At 36.2% G+C, this 24002-nt stretch overlaps 1 protein-coding gene across 11 annotated transcripts in view; it reads left to right on the plus strand.

Moving 5' to 3' along the window:
* Positions 1-24002, plus strand: part of CEP128 (centrosomal protein 128) — a 405817-nt gene that overhangs the window by 198279 nt on the left and 183536 nt on the right. The gene's annotated exons all lie outside the window — the stretch shown is intronic.

Below are 24002 nucleotides of genomic sequence, written 5' to 3' on the forward strand. Positions count from 1 at the left end.
TTTACCTTGTATTCTAGTATTTAAAATTCATTTCTTAATCACGTCACACTTTGAAAAGATTCCTCACTGCAGTCCCCTACAGGTGATGTTAGATCTTTACGTTCAACTGTTCACCCTCATTGTCTTTGAGATGGCCTTAGGGGAATGAAGGAATCTAACATTTCTTGAGGGCTTGCTAATATTAAGGTTTTTATGTGTATTATCTCATTTAATCCTTAAAACAACCATGTGAGGTTATTAATCCCATTTTACAGTCCAGCAGCTGAGTCTGAGAGGCAAATGGGGGTAGGCTGTTTCTCATAAGATGGGAAAGTGAGTTACAGACGGGAGAGGGCTTTGTGAAACTGGAGCTTGCGTTCCTACTGCCGTATCACATATCAAAGTGAACCAGCACTACTCGGTCTACTTCACTAGGCTTTGCACGTTAGAAACCATCTGTCCTTCCTCACTTTGTTAGGATCTACTCCCTGAAGTTGTAAAGAGATCAGATTTTGTTAAGAATGTTAGAAAGAGAATTACTCTGCCAGAATCTGTCTTTTTGGCTACCATAACAACTAAACCACTAGAAATGCTTATCCAGAAAAAATGGTCAGGTTTGCTGTTTAGATATAAACTCTTCCCTTGTGATAGTTGTAATATTTCCAAGATTTCTTTCACATCATTTTAGTATGTGATAGCTCATAATTTCTTGAATAGCGGTTGCCCTCAAGTTTATATCTCTCTCTACCTGCTGCTGTTCTGACTATAGAATGACTCAATATACCTTAACAAAGAAGTACTTTCATCTTGAGAAGGAGGTAAACTGCAGCTGGAAGGATTTAGCTAAGATATAAGAATACTTGAAAACCATGAGGTTACTAGAAATGAAAATGTCTATGGCAGTTGGAAGGAGTCCTTTTGTTTTCTTTTTTCTTTCTTTCTTTTTTTTTTTTTTTGTGAGGAAGATCAGCCCTGAGCTAACATCCGTGCCAATCCTCCTCTTTTTGCTGAGGAAGACCGGCCTGAGCTAACATCTATTGCCAATCCTCCTCCGTTTTTTCCCTTTTTCTCCCCAAAGCTCCAGTAGATAGTTGTATGTCATAGTTGCACATCTGGAAGGAGTCCTTTCTTCGAAGATCTTCAGAAGGGCAGATATCTGTGTCGTATGATTTAGTTGCAGTGAGATGCTAATGATTATGAACAAATACAGACATTATTTTTTAAATTTTTTCTTTAACTGAAATTGTGGACTCTCATTAAATGAGGGACTGATCCTGTTTTCCAGGCACTTTGTGGCTATGGCTATTTAATGTGAACACTCCACAGAAGTGCGTATCTAAGTAACACAATCTCTTGTTCATCCATATCAGTGAGGCTTCCGATGGGTCCTCTTTAATTTGTATCTTTGTTCATGGTAAGGTTAAAATGTTTTTTAGGACAGTACAGGGAACAGAAAATGGCTGCTGTGTGTAATATGTCTTCAGAGATACTCTCTAAACACCAATTCGCATAATATTTCACTAAATATGTCTATCATAATGGTGTTATTAAGGGAGAAGAGGAGAGGCAAATGCAGTTTCAATGAAGTACCTCGTTTCCAAGCAAACATTATTCATGTAAAAGTTGTGCTGAAAAAATAAGCTGTTAAAAGAGGAAAAATATAACTAGTTAATATATGGTTACATACCAGGTGGAAATCAAAGTAAATACAACTCTGGCCGACTTCAGTTACACTGTTCTGCAATAGTGATATCTGCAAATGTGTTTATACTAATTTTCTACTTAAATCTAAAAATTATCACTTTTTTTTGCTCTTCTTCTATCCAAAGAAATAATTTAATCAACTTTTAAGAGAGAATGAAAGTTTTGATCTAAATACATTAAGAATAAGAGTTAATAAGAATTTGGAATATCTGTCTGCTCTTTGAGTTTGAATTCAATACTAATGCTTTTTACAGAATTCCCGTAGAAATGTGTACCTGTACCCATTTTCCTCTTCCTTTTGGAATCCATGGGGCAAACATTTTAAATGTACTTTCTGGCAAAGGATTGCTTTAAGATTTGCTCGCTCTGCCTCTGTGTAGCTGCCTCTGACATCTGGAGTGAGCGGGGAAGGATATCTGTACTTCCTCCTGGGGCTTCTACATGCAAAGCTTCTTTATTGATTGATTTTCTTTTATTTTTACTTTACTGTAAATTGATCTTTATTCCATCTTAAATTCGTGTACACTACTACTTAACTTCTTTACAATCCCTCACCCCTAGGTCAAATTGTAACCTTATTTTTGTGTGTCTTGCTCTAAGTTTGTTAGTAGACAAGACATAAATATTGTTTGGCCTTGAATGGATGTCTCCACGTAAAACAATCTGAACTCCTTTGCGATGATATTCTATTGGTCTTTCAATCTCCATGCCTCCATAACCATGCCCTGGTGACTAAGCATCTTACTATTTTTCCATAACTCAAGTTCCATCTAAATTTCTAGTTTATTTTTCATTTGCAATTTTTATGTGGTCTTTCTTTAGTTCAGTTTTCCTCCAGGAGCACCTTGAAATGCCTCCCTCCTTTTGTATTTCTAGTTCTCAAGTGTTTTATTCACCTTTCAGCTTCTGAGTCCCAAAGTCCATTTTGTAAAAAATTGGCGTGTAATCATTAAACTGTGCTCACTTTTTTTCCTATTTTTTTGCCGCTTCTCCTTGAAATATCCATTTATTCTTATTATTACCTGAGCAGAAGTGTTAAATGAGATTCATAGCTGTATAATGCACGTTTGGCTGTACGGTTTACTTTTTTCTCGTTCAGTTCAATTTGCGCTAATGAAAACGCTTGTCTTGCTCAGACAAGCCGTAGGAAAGCCAAAAGTGACTCATTTTCAGTGACTGATCATTAGTGTCTTTGGAGTGTGTGTTGTTCCATTGGGTTCCGTATGTGAAAGAGACATGCTCTTAACTTTTAGAGAATTTAAAATTCTAATTCAGATAAGATTTACACACAATCTACATATAAAGCTATGAAAAGGATTATATAGTTGTGATTGTGCAAAAGGGAAAAGTTGTCGATGGAGTGGCTCTGGTTGGTTCTAGAGTTCCTTTCTTCATGTAGGTTTGGTGCTTCCAAAGAAACAGCCACTGAAGGGATCATTCCTTCTCTCTTCTGTGACTTTGAAGTACTAGAAATGCCCGAAGGGAATAGAAATTGTAGATTATGGTAACACTCATAAAGAGAAGTTTTTCTCTGTGATTTTTGTTACTAGAAAGTTTCCCTACTAGTCAGATATTATTAGTACTTGTTGCTTTGGCTAAATCGGACACACCACAGCTGTCATGGTAATATGAAGTAGGAGATAGGAGATGTCTGTTGGTTTCTAACCTGCAAGAGAAGGAAGAAAGCACCTATCCTTTGGGGGATTTGAAGGTTGAGAAGGAAAAGGGGAGATTTGTGCTAATTGCCCACAAAAAGGATCTTATAGGAGCTCTTATTTATTTTTATGCATAGTACCTTGTACTACTTCTCCGCTTTTCTTATTCCAGGTAAAGGAACAGAATAAGTGAATGGTTAGAGTATTTATTGGGGAAGAGTTATTTTGCGGGAACAATAGTTTTTTAAGATCTCATTTGCCTCATTTGTAATTTCTAAAGATCTGCAAATGTAGCTGAAAAATACCAATGTCTGATTATTCCATAAAAGTTGATTGTTTGGGATTAATACCATTTAAGATTTCCAGTTTTTTTTTAGTGTTGCATATTTTCTCTTAGATTTTAATTTTGATTGTGAATTACCATATCCTCTAATCAACATGAACTTCCTCTAGTGCCAAATTCTAGCATATTATAATTCTTAGAATTATAGAACTTTTCCTGCTTGTTTATTCAATTTTCAACAATTTTGGGTCACTCATGTTAGGGATAATTTGAAAGAGGGAACTTGTGGTCTGGAGTAGATAATAGAAATAAAGGAGGATTAGATTTTCTGCAATAAAAGGCCTTGGGAAAATAAGAATGAGATAGAGTATACCTGAACTTAAGGATTGAATTCTAGTTGTTGATAGAGAAGACAAACAAAACAAATAAACCAAGCACCTTTGGTGTGTAATAGAGGCAGGTGGAGGTAGAACTGAATGGCAGCAGGCACCTTGGTTTTTCCCGTACTTTGCAGCAACATATAGTAGGTACTCAATAAATACTTGTTAAGTAAAGCAATGAGTGAATGAAAAATGGAGAAAACAACTAGGGTAGGTAGTCTAGAGTAAATAATCAGAAAGGGTTTTTTTGTTTGTTTTTTTGATAAGAAAGATTGGCCCTGAGCTAACATCTGTTGCCAATCTTCCTCTTTTTTGCTTGAGGAAGATTGGCCTGAGCTAACATCTGTGCCAATCTTCCTCTATTTTGTATGTGGGATGCTGCCACAGGATGGCTTGATGAGCAGTGTAGGTCCACGCCCAGGATCTGAACCTGTGAACCTCAGGCCGCCAAAGCAGAGCGTGCCAAACTTAACCACCGGGCCAGCCCCAGAAAGTATTAATTGCATGGGAAACTATCCTGAAAAAAAACATTAAGCCTCTCATTTTTTTTTTTTTTTGTAACAGCAAAGTAAAACAAATTTGTAAGCATCTTATTGAAATCTCAGGAGGAGTATCTGAACTTTCTATTAAGCACTAGAGGGTATATGGAAATCAGTAGTAAGTCCTCACTGTTATTAACCTCAAAAGAGTAAAATATTATTTTATATATTTTTGTATTATATGTCTTGATTGTTAATGTGCACATAAAAAAATTTAAAAGTTTTTTGTAGGTTAATTCTAGACCTTTAACTTTTCTTTTTTCCTTAGTCTTGAATTTCACAAATAAAAATTGGTCTTATTTGATTTTGTTTGTTTATTTTGGTAGAGTTGATGATAAAGGAATTAATTTACTTAAAATTATTCAAAATTGGATGTTTTATAATGTGTATATGTTGATGAATTATTAGTTAAATAATAATGAACTGCTTGAGGGCCAAAATAATTGTATTCAGTGTCTTGAGTGTCTTTTATCACATAACACACAACAGATGTTGGGTGGGTAAATGGATGGATGGATGGATGAAAGGTAAAAGTAGACTACAGGTCCAGTAGTACCAAGTGAACAAAAATGTTAGTAAGTGACAACCCTCTTGAGGTGTGAGTACATGGTTCCTGGGACTTAGAGGTTATGAGAAGATATAACCAAATATTTGATATCAACAGCACACCACAGAACCAATTACAATACCCAATTCCGAAGAGTTTGCCTGGTTTGTTATGAAATACAATTATTAAGTGAAGATAAATGTTTCTGTTTTAATTGTTCTGTTTCTACAAGCTGGCTTCAACCTCTCTGGGTTCTGTGTTATGACGGATGATTGTGTTCCATTCTGTGTAAGTTACTATTTGGTAAAACTTCCCAGAACACTGTAAGATTTCAGCAATAGCTTCCAGTTAGCTCTTCATCTGTTCTCAAGTGACCTGGCAATCTTGCCCTTCTCTGTGAAGTGGGCTTTGTATGGTCTCCCATTGCCTCAGCCAATTAAGACCTTAAAATTAGGCTTTGAGGAACCCTGCTCATGCTTCCAGGAACATAATAGCGCCACTTTTCATTGAAGGAGATGAGAAGTGTTTAAGTTTGGCCAATGAACAAAGCAAGGATAAAAACAAGTGCTAAAATCACAATTAGCCCTGAATATTTTAATGCAAAAAGGGTATCAGTTTTTGGACACTATTCCACCATTATACTAAATTTCCTTCCATAATTTATGGTTCAAAGTTTTTGCTTCTTACAGAAGTAATTAAGTTATGTAGTAAGGCATTTTGAAAAGAGTACTATATCCTTATTTTTGAGGCAAATAGCTTTGCAACCCTAGAGTTAAGCATGGATTAAAACATTTCTGTTGCCTCAAGCCTGTGTAAGACTCTAGAATGTCAGTTCTTCAAAGGATCTTTCTTTGATTTGGGTGGGATAGATGAGCAGCTTTGATATTGAGGTATGACGTTTTTATGGATTTCATACTTATAAGTTATTGTTATCAAATAGTGAATCCCTTAATTTCTATTTATAGTAGTTTGACTCATTTTTCCTTCAAAGATCCTGACATTTGGTATCGAGTAGTGACTATCTTTTGCTCACCATACCATTCTAGAGTGGCAGTGCCTTTCTAAGGGTTAAAAGGAATAAAGAGTGACCTCTCTGTTGACAAATGACAGAAGGGTTTTGTTTTTTTTTTCTCTTTCTCTTTCTTTGCTTATTTATGAATTGGGAATCAGATAAGAATGGCAAGATTGATATTCTTGTTTCAGTAACAAAGATGTTTGTAAATGGGAAAAATTTTAAAGAGAAGTTGTTTGCTTATATATGGAAATTCTGTTTCATAGCTATTAAATGCTTCACTGAGAATGGCAAAATATGTTATTATTGGCACACGTACCATATATATAAGTGTATGTGATGTGTTTATGTGTGTGTGTGTATCTATATTTATACATCAAAGAACAGAGATGGTTTTGTGTAGTCTGATGTTGATTGCACTCTTAGAATGGATTCTGAGTATTTGGCTCTGGAATCACCCGTGTTGAGGAACCAGCACCAGAATATAATTCCTGTGTCTGAGTTGTGTTCTGCAGCAGCGATCCTGCCCACAGTGTGACATGACACTGGATGTTTCTCAGGAGGGGCACTATGAATATTTTGAACTGGACAGTTCTTTGTGGTGCAGGATGCTCCTGACACATTGAAGTATTGGTTTGGTTATCCTGGTCTTCAAACACTAAATACCAGTAGTGTTATCCATCCTGAAATAATCAAGATACCCCCCCCCCCCACATTTCATTTAGAAAATTATTAGATGCCCTTTTCACAGCACCAAAAACATTTTATTGCACTTACTTGTTTTATTGTTTATATCCTTCTATGAAACTATGAACCACATGAGAGCATAGAACTTGTCTTAAATATATTGATGTTCCATGACCTATTACAGTATGTGACCCATAAGCATTTAATTTAATACATGTTTATTCATCAGATGAAATGTAATACTAGCTTTAACATTTACATAATTATTTAAACTTAGCATTTCCCTCAAACAATTATTAAGCAATATTGTGAAATCATTTAACCAGAGATATTGTATCATGAACTTTATTTATCCACTTATTTATTTATTCGTCTATTCATATCCTGACTTGTTCTATAACAGATTTATACAGTTAATTTAATTAAAAATGTACATTATAGAACAGTGTTGTCCAAAAGCAATGAGACGCAAATGTGCACTACGTATGTAATTTAAAGTTATCTTATAGCCACATTAGGAAAGGTAAAAAGAAAATGTGAAGTTAATTTTAGTAATATTTTTTATGTAACCCATTATATCCTAAATATGATCATCTCAACATATAATCAGTATGAAAAATTACTGAGATATTTTACTTTCTTTTTCATATCGAGCTTTTGAAATCTGGAGTGCATTTTACCCATGCAGCACATCTCAGTTCCAGCCAGTCAAATTTCATATGCTTAGTAGCCACATGTGGTTCATGGCTAATGTATTGGACAGCACAGCCGTAGAAGACCGTGTGCATTGGCCGTTGATTTATCTCATCATCCCTTTGATGAGAGACTCATCTGTAGTAGGATTCCCAGGGTTGTTGTGAACTTTTTAGGAGGTCCAAGATGATGAATGTAAACAGAAGCTCGTATACTCTAATATTAATTCTATTGATGAAAAAAATATTTATTTTATGTCTAAAAATGATTTACGGTATTTTACAATCAAGACTATAGCCACCATACCAGAATATAAGAAGAGGAATTAAAGATCATTGAAATGATTTGCATAGGTTAGATTCTTTGAATTTTCCAATTTTCTATACATCTGTTTAAAAACAGATGGTAGAGAACAATTATTTATGCAGCTGGGTAGTAGATAAAAATAACTTTAGCAAATTAGAAGGAAGGACATTTCAAAGAGATTTATTTACCTTCTTTATCTAAATTTTTCTGTGTGTTGTATAGATTGCAGTAAAGAATGGATGGTTATTAAATACAGAGTTCATTTTTTTTGGAGTACACAGGTTATATTGTCTTTGGTTTAGAGTGTAGACCTTAGTAAATATTTTGCTCAGGTCAAGGTTATTTTCCATTCAGACTACAGAATTTTAGGCACTGTTTCGACTGCCTAGACCAAGTTGTTTGGCTCTAGCTTTTTATTTTTCAAAATGTAGCACCTTTTAATGAATTTGGAAGGGTTTTTATTAGCTACAGGGAAAGTAAATGAAAAAGGACCTAATGTTTTTTGAGTACCTACCACATGCCAATCATGGTGTTAAACACATTACGTAATTTCTCAGATAATCTTTCATTTAAGAAAGGTATTTTTATTGCTGAGTTATTAATGAGGAAATTGAAACTCATGGAGGTCAAGTGACAAGACTTCGGATCCGTGGATATTGTAGAAGAGATTCTTTTGTAAAATGTGGCTTGACTGGGAGTCTAGGAAGCGACTCTGTCTCCTTATTCATATTCAGCTGTGACCCATACCTGTCATTCACCACTCAGCAGCCTGGAGTAATTATTTTGTAACGTAAATTATACCATCTTACTACCCTAACTCAACCTTTCAATAACGCAGGCAGTTAGGAAAAAAAAATCCAAGTTTTTTATCATGATTTGCAACATCCCTCCTGTTTTGGCTCCTGCCTGCTCTCCAGCCTCATCCATTTCTCCTCCCAACTTGAGCATTAAGTTCTCGACACATTTGACACTGGCCTTATTTTTGTTCCTCTTACATGGCCAAGCCCATTTCTGCCTCACGAAGTTCACACTTGTTGTTTTGCCTCCGCTTCGTACCGCCTGCTCCCCCTGCACCTCAGATCCCCCACGCACATGGCTTTGGCCTCCTCCTGCTTTCGGTCTTAGTTTAAATGTTATTTCCTCAGAGAGACCTTGCTGCATTACCCAGTCTGAGCAGGTCCCTTCCCTTATTTCTATCATTGCAGCCTGTTAATTTGCTTCATAGCACATAAAGCTGTAGCTTTAACTTCATTTTTCTCGCTTCTCTGTTTCATCTGCTAACATCGCCAAATTGTAATACATACTAGTTGGGTTAACTTCCTAGCCTCATATCCACCTGTTTGTTCTAATGGACCCTATTTCTGACCCATGGCTGTGTAACCGGGGCTGACCTGCCCTGGCAGCTCACTCTCCCTCACCATATGGATTGTTTCAAGAGATGTGATCCAGCCTAGGCCATTCTGAGTCTTGTTTGAAAATTTCAAACTCAAAAAGAGGAGAGAGAACTTCTTTTTATGCTTTGGACATAGTATTGAAAGATTATAAACCTTCTCTGTCAGAGATCAGATTCCATGTCAAGAGGAGAAAACTGTGATAGCAGAGAAATAAGCCCACACTCAGAAAACAACTAAAGATGTGGTGCAAGTAATAGGCTCGCTGGGGTCAAGCCCTTGTACCGCTTACTGTCATTTTATGCCTGTGTCCTTCTTGCTCAGATGCTGCATTTCATTCCTTTTTTTTTGGTTTAAACTAGTTAAACTCAGCTCTCCCTCCCTTACAAGCAGAGCCTTGACAGATTAATGTCCCCAGTCACATCCCTAACCACACAGCAGGGACTGTCAGGATCCATTGTGTTTTCTTGTGTTAAATTAAAAAATACTTCTCAGCGTCACTACAAGATCATGGTAAACTAATTTTATTCAGTTTGGAAATGGTGGTTCTATTTTTTCTGCTACTATGTATTTTCTGTCCAGAAATCTTACTATTATTCCTTCAATTTCTGAAAATCTAGAGAGCTAAAATATCTATGTGTGATATACCTATAATACAAAATGCTTATGTATTTGTAGACTATATCATTTTATTGAAATTATTGTCTTTTTGTGCCATATAAATTTTGAGTCCATTGAGACTAGTTGCTTAATTTTTTTTTGGTCAGTATTTTTATGAGAATTTAGAAGTAAATGCTTTGAAACTTTACTTTTGTTGAAAAGATGAAAGTGATATAAATACCTACTAAGGTAAAATCATCTCTATACTAGACTTGATGAATTGGCATTGATAATTTGTACAGACTTTCATTTAAGTAAAGTCATTGCTGCTGAATTGTAAGACTTGATATCATTCTAGTCTGAGTCATACGTTCAACTACATAGGAAAATATCAGGTTCAATATTTTGGCTTTAAGTTACATGAAAATGAGGGTTAGGTGATGGAGGCTCTGAGAACATGCACATGAAATGACATACTAAATTAGATCAATGATCTGTTTGACTCAGTGTTCTGATGCTGACAAAGGCACCAAGTAGATGTTTTCATCGAAGCACATTCCTTACGTTTCATTTGGTCATTTTCGAATATTACGAGTATACTCTAAATATCTTCAATTTCATTTTAAATTAATATTTATGCCTTAAAAAATCCTCTTGAAATGCTTTTATATTTTCAAGATATATAAACCTTCTTAGGGATCGTACCCTACCACACATGCCACCATTCTTATCTTCTGATGCTCATGGCAGACATTACCAAACTTAGTTTCCTCTGACTCAGCCACAACTTCAAAATCCCTCCTAAAACATTGTTCTAGATAGCCACTGCCAGCTGATTTGAATTGACCCATGAAGCGAATTTAGTTGTTAATACCTGTAGGAAATGAGTTCTACGTGTTCTAGCCTTCTGTCTGAACTGAAGATAATGGTACTTCCTTCTTGCTTCAAGAGTTCTATTTCCAGTATTTTCATTTGTTCTTTAAAATATTTGACTTCTATTTCTGCTAATTATTCTGCAAGGAGTAAGTATCATTCACAGTGAGTGGTAGCGGAGTCCTTTGCCCGTAAGAGCTTACAATTTTGTGAACTACCATGACATACTGGATTTGACCATTATTTCTCTCTCAATTAACCTTTGCTTTGCTTAAGGTATTTTGCTTTGCTCCTACAACTCAAAAATGAAATGACAAATAACTCAATTAAAAAATGGGCAAAGGTCTGAATAGATAGTTCTCCAAAGAAGATATAAAATGGCTCATTAGCACATGAAAAGATGCTCAGCATCATTAGCCAACAGGGAAATGCAAATCAAAACCACAATATGATACCATTTCACACCTACCAGGACAGCCATAATCAAAAAGACAGATAATAATTGTTGGAGAGGCCATGGAGATTTTGGAATCCTCATACACTGCTGGTGAGAATGTAAAATGGTGCAGCCACTTTGGAAAATAGCCTGATATTTACTTAAAAAGTTAAAAATAGAGTTACCATAATACCCAGCAATTCTACTCCCAGGTATATACCCAAGAGAAATGAAAACATATGTCCACACAAAATCTTCTACATGAATACTCATAGCATTGAATTGTATACTTTAAATGGATGAATTGTATGGTGTATGAATTATATCTCAATTAAGCTGTTAATAACTTGAAGTCTTATTTAATTTCTATTCTTTCTTTCACTCTACATATTCAATACATCAAACAGCCCTATCAGCTCTACTTCTAACTGTATTCCAAATCTGTCCCATTCTATAATCTTGGTTTAAAATCAACTTTTGCCTGGACGTTACTGTGATGACCTCCTAGCTGGTTTACCTGTCTCTGCTCTTGCACGCATGCATTTATTTGTTCCGTCCATCAGCCAGAGTGATTTTTTGTTTTTTTTGTGTGTGTGTGTGTGTGAGGAAGATCAGCCCTGAGCTAACATCCATACCAATCCTCCTCTTTTTTTTTTGCTAAGGAAGACCGGCTCTGAGCTAACATCTATTGCCAATCCTCCTCCTTTTTTTCCCTTTTTCTCCCCAAAGCTCCAGTAGATAGTTGTATGTCATAATTGCACATCCTTCTAGTTGCTGTAAGTGGGACGCCACCTCAGCGTGGCCAGAGAAGCAGTGCATCCGTGCGCGCCAGGGATCCGAACCTGAGCTGCCAGTAACGGAGCGCGCTCACTTAACCTGTAAGCCACAGGGCCGGCCCCAGAGTGATTATTTTTTAATTGATGGTGATACAGGTAATATTAATGCTGATGAAATAGTGGTCAACTCATTTCACAATTTACTGTGCCAAGCATTGTTCTAGGTACTAAAATGTTAACTCATTTAATCTATAGGTCAGTGCTACTACTGTCACCATTATATAGATGAAGAAACAGGTACAGAAACGTTAAGTAATTTCCCTAAGGTCATACAGCAAGTAAATGGCTGTTACATAAAGTAGATCAAGGCACCCCTTGGCTTAACATTCTTTAATGGTGTATCTCACTCATTTGCCCTTCTTTTTTTTTTTTTTTTCCTCCAGTAATTTCCACTCTGCCAGGCTCATTTGTGCCCTGGGCCATTTGTACTTATTCCTTCTTTTTGGAATGCTCTTCTCCTAGGCTCTTGCTTCTTCCTATCATTCTTGACTTCAGCATCATCTCCAAAGAGAAGCCATCTTCAGTATTTCCAACTTGCTCTCACATTTTCACATATTTTCTTCACTGCTTTTTTCAGTGTTTAAAAATATCTTATTTTGGGGGCCGGCCCGGTGGCATAGTGGTTAAGTTCGCACGTTCCGCTTCGGCGGCCCAGGGTTTGCAGGGCGCGGAGCGAGGCACTCCTCATCAAGCCATGCTGTGGTGGCATCCCACATACAAAATAGAGGAAGATGGACGCAGATGTTAGCTCAGGGCCAGTCTTCCTCACCAAAAATAAATAAATAAATAAAATAGTCTTATTTAAAATTTTTAATTGTGGATGCTTCGCCCCTACCTGGTAGAACAATGCCTGACAAATAGTAAGAGGTCAAAAGAATATTTGTTTATTGACTTACTGACTTCTGAGAGGTTAAGCTTTATTTGTTTTTCAAATTTTGGTCAAAGCCAATTTTCAGAGGTTAAAGTACATGTGGGAAGACTGTTTTTGTGCCCTAATGACTTCATTGTAAGAATATTTTTCAGATGCTACTATACTTACTTTTTAAAAATAAAATAATCCCATGTAAGTGATGCCTTTCCAAGTGTCATTTTGGCCTTCAGTTGATTTAAAGTGGGAACTGGCCTTTTGATAATATGATATTTGAGTGATTGATTAATATTGCTCTTCTTAAAATGTTCCATGTTTTTTAAGCTATTGATCTGCTGTTTCTAGGATGTAGTTTTATTATTCTTAGGTGTGGGATGTGGGTAGAGAGTGTGAAGAGTGGGGAGAGCAATTCTTGGCTCTTGGTTTCATGGGGGCTTTGAAATGATGTAGCTACAGTCAGCATGGAGAAAATATGAGAGAGCTTGGGTAATTTTCTGGATTTGTTCTTGTCTGATATTAGTTGATTCTAAGTTAGCATTGAGAAACCATGCTGTATTAGTTATGCCTTCTATCCTTTAGTTGAACAAACACACACATATGTGCTCATGTATGCTTACACATAAGCACAGACACCCACCTTAATGTTCCATTTACATAATGGCCTTTCAGCAATAGCCTTCCTTCTGTTACTTTTCTGTTGTCTTTCCCAGCTCAGAATGGTGGTATTTATATTCCCAATGACTGATGCAACCCATGTCCACTCATGTGGAAATTTGAAAATTCCAATTGTATACACACATCTAAAGAAAACGTAGGTTTGTATAGGGAGAAATATATTGTCCAATTAGATGTCTGAGATTTACATTTGGATATTTTGCTGGCCTCTGCTATATTGAAAAAGAATATAATATTTAGTATATTCTTACAAGTAGCTTTATTTTTCAGAATATTAAAATTGGAACCCATGTGCATAAATAATATTCACAGAATTGAATTCTGTAACTTTTCACTACTCAGCAGAGCGAGAGAGATACACACTAGGTGCTGAAAAATAAAATAGGAAACTGCAGCATTGAATGGCTAGGCTCCAGTTGCTTTTACATAGTTTCTAATAACCAAGATTTTCTACGCAATCTTACTCTTGGTTCTTTGTGCAAATAGGCTAGTTGTAGGATGATCAATACAGTCTATGTAAAATTAGAAACAAAACCACTATCATTATTTTCAGTCTTTTATCCAATTCTTGTAAGTGATGCTAACCAGAAGTTATTGTACTTAAAAACATTTTATGCTTTAAGTACATACACAAAAATGACCCTACTGTGTGCAAGACTGAGAGATTTAAGGAATAATACCATGCCACTCCACTAGAGGAGGTAATAGCCGAGTAGTCTAGATATTCACTTCAATGCACCTTTGTAAATATTGCAGGAGTTATTAATAAAGTGCTGTAAACACACATAACTAAGGCACCAGCTCTGCCTTGATGAGTCAGGGAACTGAAAGATGTTTCACTTGGGTTCTGAAGGTTAAATAGGACTTTACCAGGTGAAGAAGTAGGCAAAGAAAACAGCCTACACAAAGTCATAGAATTCTGAAAAGGCCATGCTTGCTCAGGAAGTAGGAAGAAATTCAGGGAGGCAAGAATGGAAAATGGTTTCCTTAGATGAGGAGCAGGAGTAAATTTCAGCAGATAAGAAATGGGACAGGAAGAATGGAATAGTGAACCTGGAAATGTGGTTTGGTACCAGATTATGAAGAATGTTATATGTCAACTACTAGATGTTTTCTAATGAGTGAGTGTGATGATTCTTTTTACTTGTTTGTAGGATAATGCTAGGAGCAACGGGAAAGCTGCTTTTTACCTATAATGCCTCCCACATAAAGTGCTTTTCTTGGTAGTTATTCTATTAGTAGTAGTAACAGAGAACTACAATTGTTCAACTTGGTAGTATGCCTGTGTCTACCTTGATTGCCCTATAAGATGATTAAATTTAACTTTTGTATTCTTTCCAGATAGGCCAGGGCATTATTTAGCAAAAGATGGAGTTAGTTCAACCTTGTATTTTACAGATCAGAGTTTGTAGGTATATGGCGTTTGGAAGTACACTACTGGTCCTGCCTGAGCTGGATCTCATGGGGAATTCAAGGCTCAGAAAAAGTGTACCCTGACTACTGACTTGGCTGTTGGTCATTTCATAATATTAATAATGGAATCACTGATGTGGTCCTGACTGAGATAGGTTTATTGGTAGAACTTTAAGAAGGATTCTAGTTGAACAAGTGTGGAAATCCTGATGATTATTGTGATTTCGAGCTGCCCTTTGAGGATACATCTGAGTGCCTGCCTTGGGCCTCATACTTTAGAGCATCCTTCTATGGGATGAGGAGTATCTTGGACCCTGGATCCATGGCTACTCACTCATAGAAAAGCATCTCCCTTTTCTAGACCATGGTCTGGGTATTCAAGACCCCAGAATTCCCTGGTCAAACTGCTAGAGCCTGCTTGGAGGGAAAGTTCAGACCCCTTCCCTGGATCTGTCTTCCCAACGACAGTGTGAACACCTCTCTGCCCAAGAGCTGGCTGAAGAGTAGCTGTCTGAGGGAGCAACAGGGGTCAAACGTGTGCAGTGGTTTCCACACTCGTATGTCTGAGGTCCCTTATGGTGCTAGATGGACTCTGAGGTGAGAAGGGAAGGCCACAGTCTGTAGGGTCTCCTTTTACATCCTTGAAAATGTTAAGGACAGCCTGCCTGGGTCTGATAGGGTCATTTGTGAGTGCAGAAGTTAAAATGATCAAGAAGCTCCAATACAGAATTGAGACAGATCAATTGAGGTCTTTAGAAAATGTGTGCACTAGTTTTTTTTACAATTATTTGTCTCAAACCCCTTATTGTGTGGGAGGCAGATCTTAATGCTAGTGTTCATATTTTCTACCCTCTTATATTCAAATTTTTAAAAAACGTCTCAAATTAAAAGTTTCTTTCTAAAGGGGATTATTGAGTTATGTTATTATGCACTAATTCCCTAGGATGGCCATGTGTAGTCATTGGAGTTAGGCTAGAAGGAACAAATGAATTTTATGTACTTAGGCTTATAGCAGAATAAGATAATCAAAAGTGAATTGGCATGCAAATAGTTAAATAAGTAAATACCATTAGGCCTGTAGAATTATTTTCACTCTGTTTTATAAAAGAAATATACTACTACTGCAATTTCATGTATTTTCTCTTATGCTAGCTTCTTGCTTATGTTTGTTTGAAGGGAAAGTGATTGTTTTTATGTTATTTGATGCTGTGTATCATATCAGTGTGGTAAAAATATAGGTATACACACACAAATAGGTCAGGGTGTTATCTGGCAAAAGATATATATGTATATTGCTAGTGTCATATGTCAATCTTCAGACCACACTTTAAAGGGAATTTTTTTTTTTCTTCGTTAGAAAGAAAATGAAAAAGTAATAAAGGACTTATTTAGAGTAGTTACAGGAAAGGTGTCCTAAGTGGATTCATTGGTTTTATATTACCTCGGTCCTACATTTAACTCATTCTGCAGACGCAATGAAAACTATTTCTTGAGATCAGAAAAACAAACAAACAAAATTAGATAGCTTCTCAAGTAAGCCAAAAGAGCTGTTTTGCTTTTAGCTGCCATACTTTGTTTTCTGAACAGGATGCATGTTTATTATATTTGATGAATTACCAAGATTTACTTTAATGCTCCAGAGTGTGAAAGTTAAGGATTTTAGCCGATAATTTTTTGTATCACTTTAAAGTATTGGACAATTTGGATATCAGATGGTTTATTTCCAAAATCATATTATGGTCTTGAAATTGTTTTGTGTAAATGTTTTGTTAGAGTTTGCACATTGACAGTTCTGGTTATTCTAAATCACTTTTGATTATTTTTTATTCTGTTCAAGAAAATATCCAATTAAAGTCAATGGGATGTACATGCTGTAAAATTCCTGACTAGTTATGGGCCGTTTGGGCCGGTTGATGTGTAGATCAACCAACAAGGGGTTGATTAGATGAGCCTTTTTAGGAGAACTTTAAATGATAAGTGACTTGCTTTATTTTATACACAGTTGTACAGTATAAAATACTGTGAGGTATTAATGAGGTATGTAAATAAAAATATCTATTTCTTTAATATTTATAATATTCCAAAATAACTTGTAGAAAAGTCCAAGAAATTAGGTTTTATGATATGGACAAGTTATTATTACTTTTTTGCAGCAATATTTTTTATTATTATTATTGTGGTAGGTGATGCAGAGATATGTTTGAATCGAGTTGACTCTGAAGTAGATGGGGGTAGATATATCTTGTTTCTTTTCTGAGCGTTTAATCAGAATTTAACTTTTCTTCTATCTATACTCAATATGATATACTGACTTCATTCTATAATTGTGAGATCTCCCGTGAGAAAACAGTCAATAAGATCTGTTGCCTAGTAACAAATTGTCAAGTAAGGCAGATGAGAACAACACAAAACTGTTCAGACTGGGTTTAAAACCCTTTGGTAATGGAGATTATGTTTGTACCAATTTATGACATGATTTCATCATTCTGAGATTGTCTATACCTATCCTTAACAAATAGCTGTCTTTTGCAAATAGCTATAGGTGTAGAATATCTGTTTCTGCCCCCACAAAGGTCCAGGGTTCAAAAATAATTATTGACCCAGAACTAATTGTTGTGCTGGTTATTTATTTATTTTTTTTTTACAAGAGAATTCCTGTTTCAGCCATTCTCTTGTTCGTAGTTACTCTGCTACTTTTTAGACTTGCCATATCGCTCTGTAATATGAAATAGAAAGGGGACAATCTGCTTGTGGTATTTGTGAACTGATTCTAGAGGCAAATGTGAAATTTGGTATTGATCCCATGACAAGTTTCTTCCAGCTCCGGATTATGCTTTACTTCCTAATGTAGCTGTCATACGAACAATTAGATAGAGGACCCTATATAGATAACGTCTGATCTGTGGCTTTTTGCCATTTCATCTGCAAACTATCAAAATTGTTGATAATAAGAAACTGGGGGCCGGCCCGGTGGCATGGTGGTTAAGTTCACCCACTCCGCTTTGGCAGCCCCAGGTTTGCAGATTTGGATCCTCGGCGTGGACGTACGCACTACTCACCAAGCCATGCTGTAGCTGTGCCCCACATACAAAATAGAGGAAGATGGGTACAGATGTTAGCTCAGGGACAATCTTCCTCACCATAAAAAAAAAAAAAAAAAGTGTTGATAATAAGAAACTGAATCATTCAGAAAAAAATCCAGTTGATAAAACGCAAGTGAAGACCCCTTTCATTTATCAAAAAAGAAAATAAAATTCCTAGATGTAACTAACCTTAACACGAAATGTCAAAACCCATATGAAGAAAACTGTAAAACACACCTGAAACGTATAGAAGTATACTGGAAGAAATGAGAGACATACCATTTTCCTGGATAGGAAGACTCAAATATCATAAAGATATCATTTATTCCTAAATTAATTTATAAACTTAATGCAATCTCATATGCATACAATCTCATATTTTTTCTTTTTTAAAACTGGAATTTGGAAAGCTGATTATAAAATTCATTAGGGAGAATGAAAAATGAAGAATATTCAGCAAAATACTAAAAAAGAAGAGCAAGGGAAAAGGGTAGTTCTAAACCTCTATAATTAAAAAAAAAAAAAAAATTGAGTAGAGAGACCAGTGGAACAGAATAGAAAATCCAGAAATACACGCAAATGCTTAAGGAAATTTAATCTACAGTAAAGCTGGAATTTTAAATCAGTGGCAATGGATAGACTTGTTGATAAGTGTGTTGGGATAACTGGATAGCTATAGGGAAAAAGATAAAGTTAGATCCATTCCTGACACCATCCACCAGAATATATTTTATATGGATCACAGATTTCAATGTAAAAAATGAAATTATACAAATACCAGAAAAATCATGGGCAAATGCTCTGTAATCTGCCAGTAGGCAAAAGTTACCTAACTACTGGCTAAAATTCAGAAGCAACAAGGGATGAAAGATTGATAAATTTGATCGCATAGAAATTTTTTTAAACGGCTGAGAAACCCCCACCATAAGCAAAATAAAATGCTAAATTACAGACTGGGAAAAATATTTGCAAGTCTTCTAATAGACAAGAGGTGATACCCCTAATATATAAACAACTTATTAAAGAGTCCAAATGTGTAACAATGTTTGTGAGGCTAGGGACTGTGAGGAAACAGACCCTTCAAACATTGCTTGTGGGAATGCAAAATGGTGCAGCTCCTTTGAACGTGACTTTGAATCTAGTTAATTTTCATAAGCATTTACTTTTGACTCCTCAATCCTAATTCTAGGAATCTATGTCAAAGATACAGTGGCAATAATACAAAAAGCCCAAAGCATAAAGCTACTTACTGCAGCATTATTTTTAATAGCAAAAGACTGGAAATAACCCAGTGTCCGTCAGTAGGGGATTGGTCGAAGAAAGAATGGTACATCTAGAATATGTAGTAATATGCAGTAATGAAGAGGAATGTCTCTGCAGTATCTGGTGTCTGGGCTGGGATGATTCCAAGACTAGGATTGCCTGCAAGAGAATCTCCACGTGGTTCTCCACATGGCTCCATTTCCTCACAGCATGGCAGCCCCAGGGCCCCAAGCGCAAGTGTCCCAGGGAACAGTGCAGAAGCTGCATTGCCTTTTCTAACCTAGCCTAGGAAATCACACAGCACCCCTGCCTGCCTTCTGTTGTTCCAAGCCAGTCGCAAGCCTGTCTTGTCCATATTCAAGGAGGGGGACTTGCCCCTCTTTTACAGCCCTCCTACACCCCCTCCCACCTCTCATTGTGGAAGATTTTCAGATGTTTTTAAAACCACCGTGCTCTTTATTCTTTGTGAAGTAGTCTTGCTCTCTCTCTCCCTCACACACACATACATGCAAAATTGAACCTGAATCTGAGCAAGGCTCTAGATCTAATTACCAATTTATAGTAAATACCTAGGAATCATTTCCATCAGCAGAATTCAGACAGTGGAAAACTTTGCAAGACACAAGATCTGTTTTCTTCAATAAAAGAATTACAGGGGAATAAAAAGAGCTAGAAGGAAAATCTATAGATTAAAAGAGATTTAAGAGGCCTATCAGGGTCCGGCCCCATGGTGTAGCAGTTAAGTTCACGCATTCCACTGCGGTGGCCCAGGGATCGCCAGTTTGGATCCTGGGCGCGGACCTACTCACCACTCATCAAGCCATGCTGAGGCGGCGTCCCATATAGAAGAGCTACAACTCTGCCAATATGATACACAGCTATGTACTGGGGCTTTGGGGAGAAAAAAGAAAAAGAGGAAGATTGGCAACAGATGTTAGCACAGGGCCAATCTCCCTCAAAAAAAAAAAATGATGTGTTTAAAAAAAAAAAGAGGCCTATCAGTCAATGCAATGCATAAATTTGCATTGCTTGATCGCGATTCAAACATAGAAGCATAAAAAAAAAGCCAGGGAAATAAGAACACTGACTGCATAATAGCATTCAATGATGTGCTATTAAAGAGTTATTAATTTTTTAGGTGTGATAAAGGTATTGCAGTTATATTTAAAAGGTAAGAATCATTTTATTTTAGCCAAAAGAATGTTCAAACTAAATATTTACAGATTACATGGTATAGTCTGATATTTGCTTCAGAATAATGGGAGTGGGATGAAAAAAGTGGCTTTGAGCACATGTGAAGAAGATTGGTTGTGTATTGATAAACGTGGAAACTGGGAAATGTGCGTATCAGTTCATTATACTGATCTATCTCTCTGCTTTTGAATAGGTTTTGAAAATTTCCATAATAAAAAAGTTTAAGAAAGAAGGAAGACATGAGGGAAGGGAGGGAAAGATCGAGAGAAGGAAAGACAGAATCAATCTAGGTGAAATTTTGACATAATTCAATATTGTTGCTGTCTTAATTTTACAGAAAATTATAGTCAAGATACCTTTCCATTTTTGAAGCATAAAAATGTAGGCTTAAAATACTTCTGTAGTTTTTTAGCTTGTGAGGAATAGTCCTGAAAATTCAGTAAGAATAAGTTCTTTGCATTTGTTGAAGTACAGAAATGATGGGAAAATATGTGTACTGGCATTGGAGCCTCAGAATTCTAATGTGTATGTAATCTTCACACACATGATGTATCTATGTATAAAATATGAAAACATATATACGTCTATGTGACATCTCATTTGTTTTACACCCATAAATAATTATTTTCAAATGACTAAATCCTAAATTTTACTTAGAATATGTTACCTCTTTTTTTCCTCTTAGAAAATTTAGTTTGACCATTCTTTTGGCGAAAATGTTAGCTTTTTGCCTGGAATGTTTGCTCTATGATTTTCTTCATTCTCCAAATTGAATACTGGCTGCTTAAATCCCAATTTAATCTTAGTAAAATCTTCTACGGATCTAAGACTACATATTGAAATTATTTCCCAGCGATACTGTCATTCTCAATTTAATTGTGTGGTAAGGAACAAGTAAAGGTGTTATTTTTAGTGTGTTTTCCCCATTACATAAGCATCTGTCTTGGTAATCTAAATAGTTTCTTAATTCTAGGAGTTTAAAATTTTATCAATAATCATTTTGTGGATTAAATCTAAATTGCGATGCTATTGCCTAGACAGTTTTCTTTGGTTTTCTTCTATTTTAAAAGAAAATAAGGAGGCAGAGTGGTATCTATGTATCTGTGTCTATAAAAGTGTGGGATGAGGGATCCTTGTGCAGAAACTTTCTGTGTCTTGACTATGTTGATGTTCACACGATTCTGCACGTGATGAAATGATAAAATTGTATGGAATTAAATACATACACACACACACGAGTGCAGGTAAAAACTGATGAAATCTGGATAAAGTCTGTGGATCCTATTCATGTCAACTTCCTGGTTGTGATACTGAATGGCAGTTATGCAAAATCGTACCATGGGAGGAAACTGAGTGAAGGGTATAAGCCATCTCTCTCTATTATTTCTTACAACTGCATGTGAGTCTATAATTATCTCAAAATAAAAAGCTAAAAAAATAGATTACATTGATATTAGTATTTTTGACTTGGAAATTACTGATAGAAAATCAGGTATCAAATCTAGTTAAAAATAGTAAACCTTTTTTTCTAATTTCTTATTTTTTAGTTTGTGAATTTAAAAAATTTTTAAATTAGTATGGGACTTGAATAAGTTCTTAAAAACTGATGCTGTTCAGCAAAAGGGTCTTTAAATGTTCCATGACAAACACAAAGTCTATGGATAAAGTCTTCAATAGCTGAAGGTGTCTTAACAGGTTGGGATACTAAAGAGAATGAAGTCTCATGGTAGATACTACAGAACATATGCACACAACTTAATTTGGACTTAGAGACAGTCATAGTTTTGAGAACTAGGAGGGTCCTTTTATACCTTATTTGTTTATAACTATCAATTACAAATGAAGGAATGGACCCAGAAAGATTAAGTGATTTTTCCAAAGTTTCTACTGGTTTAACACAGCAGTGGTTGATTTTGCCTACTTTTTATCTCTGACCTTCTTTTTCCTGCATCATCTGTCAATCTGTATATTTTCACTCTCTATTTTAGAACTTTCCCTTTAGTTCTATTCTGTCCAAGTTACCATAAGAATAGTACAAACAAATAATCTTTTTATAGCGTACATTTTTAGTTGGTGACATTTATATGATTAAAAAACTGTTATGTATGGGTATTTTGTTTAGTGTTTTGCTTGATGTATTTATGTTACTATACTTCTCTTTGAAATTTTTTTTGCTTGATTTTAAAGAAGCAGCTCTTATATAGTGGTGTACACAAAAGCAGCAGGTAGTTGCTGCAAAGTATCCAAGCAACCCGTGGAAATGGACACACACAAATGAGTTTTCTCATTTGTTATGTAGGGTTAAAACTATTGTTTACCTGGTAGGGTTGTTGTATCAGATGCACTGATATATGTAAGTTGATTGAAACAGTAGCTTGCAAGTATTCAGTAAATATTAACTGCCAATTTTACACTTGGCTCATAGTTTTGGTTTTACTCTCATTAGACATTGCTTAAGTCCAGGGGCTGCACTGGGGAATGGGCAAGGGTGACAATAAGAATATGTTCAGGAGTGTATACACAAGGAATCAATAAATCATCTTGGAGCACCTGTCAGGTCGAGAATAAATGGATGTATAGGGAAAATGTGATTTCCTTAATTCAATGTGTAACTAACCTGATTTTCCTCTTGAATCTTGAACCTTTCGTTAATCATTTATTCAACAAATATTTGTCGAGTGCCTACTATAATGCAGGGCTCTACTCTTGGAACTAGAGATAGAGCAGTGAAGAAAGTACACAAAAATCCCTGCAGCTGTGTTGCTTACATTCTGTTGGCAGGAGACAGACAATAAACAAAAACAAATAAGTAAATTATAGAGTATTTTAGAAGATAATCATTGCCATGGGGATAAAGCAGAGGAGGCTTAGAGCGCTAAGGAATGCTAGTGAAGGCAAAGTATAATTTTAAATACGCTCATCAAAGTAAGCTTCGTTGAGAAAGTGCCATTGGAACAAACAATGAAAGAGAACAATTCATGTGCATATCTGGGAGAAGAGCATCCCAGGTGGAGAGAAGGACCAGTGCAAAGGCCCTGAGGCGCAGTGTGATCAACACATTTGAAGAACCACAAGGAAGCCCGTGTGGCTAGAGCAGAGTGAGCAAAGGGGAGCATAGTTGTGGAGTTTGAGAAAAAGAGAGGAGTCAAGGATGATGACATAATTTTTAGCCTGAACAGCTGAAACAATGGAATCTCCATGTTTGAGGTGGGAAGACTGGTGGTGGAGCAGGAAAGAAAATGAATGGGAAAGAGTGAACTAAATGTTAAATCTAGTTTCAAATTTAAAACAGCCCCTTTCGGTCTGTCTTGGGCCAGGAAAGCTTGGATAACCTCCAAGACACCCTGGGAGAGATCAGCTCATGCATCTTCCAGGCAGAAGAGAAGACTTGACTCTCCTGGCTCTTCTATCACTGAGTGAAGTTCTTCATCCATTTGGTGCTTGCTTCCCTGCTGCTGTTTGTTTATGGCTGGACTCTGTCGCTGGTGTCACTTGTCCTCTGCTGCCTTTCCTCTTGGGCAGTGTCCCCTGTAGCACTGACTGACTTGATCTCACCTCTGCTTCCACTGCTGCCCTCAGTTCCTC

This window comes from Ceratotherium simum, chromosome 24, assembly GCF_057802395.1.
Source record: "Ceratotherium simum simum isolate JZ-2026a chromosome 24, ASM5780239v1, whole genome shotgun sequence".
NCBI lineage: Eukaryota > Metazoa > Chordata > Mammalia > Perissodactyla > Rhinocerotidae > Ceratotherium > Ceratotherium simum.